Source organism: Magnolia sinica, chromosome 5, assembly GCF_029962835.1.
Source record: "Magnolia sinica isolate HGM2019 chromosome 5, MsV1, whole genome shotgun sequence".
In the NCBI taxonomy this organism is placed as follows: domain Eukaryota; kingdom Viridiplantae; phylum Streptophyta; class Magnoliopsida; order Magnoliales; family Magnoliaceae; genus Magnolia; species Magnolia sinica.
In genome coordinates, this window is record NC_080577.1 from 85,855,307 (window position 1) to 85,855,967 (window position 661).

A 661-nucleotide genomic window follows, 5' to 3' on the forward strand; every position below is an offset into this window, starting at 1 on the left:
TTGTACGTATGTTGCAAGCGTAAATACCGCAAACTACTTCCTCAACCTTATCCTTCTAAACTTTCATGGCCTTGACTCTTTTTGTGAGATTGGCCACCCTTGCACTCAAGTCATCTTCTTCTTTTAAAGCATATATTCCTCCCCTTTCCTTTGATTGAGTAGGTTTAGAAGTGTTGGGTTTTGTAGAGATGTCCCATGATTGTACATTTTTAGCAAGTCTGTCTAAATAATCCCACACATCATTGACATCTTTCTTCATGAATTCCCTATTGCACATCGTCTCGACTAATTGGCGTATGGAAGATGTCAATCTATCATAGAAGAAATTTGTGATGTGCCACATTTCAAAACTGTGTTGTGGGCATGAACTGACAAGATCCTTAAACCACTCCCAACATTGGAAGAATGTTTCATCTTCCTTTTGGGCAAAGTTCCTGATTGACTTTCTGAGGGTGTTTGTTTTATGATATGGGAAAATTTTCTTAGGGAACTCCCTTGTCATGTCGTTCCATCTACAAGTCGATCATGAACGTAAGGAGTGTAACCACGGCTTAGCCTTTTCTTTTAAGGAGAAGGGAAAGAGTTTCTGCCTGACCGTGTCCTCAGACACATTAGGAAAGTATAGAGTGGCTATTATCTCATCAAACTCTTTCAAGTGTAG

At 39.6% G+C, this 661-nt stretch overlaps 1 non-coding gene across 1 annotated transcript; it reads left to right on the forward strand.

The window, feature by feature from the left end:
- Nucleotides 1–347: 347 nt before the first annotated feature.
- LOC131247658 (small nucleolar RNA R71) lies at nt 348–454 on the forward strand. The gene has a single exon (XR_009171933.1). It is a non-coding gene; the product is annotated as a small nucleolar RNA R71 (small nucleolar RNA).
- Nucleotides 455–661: the final 207 nt, after the last annotated feature.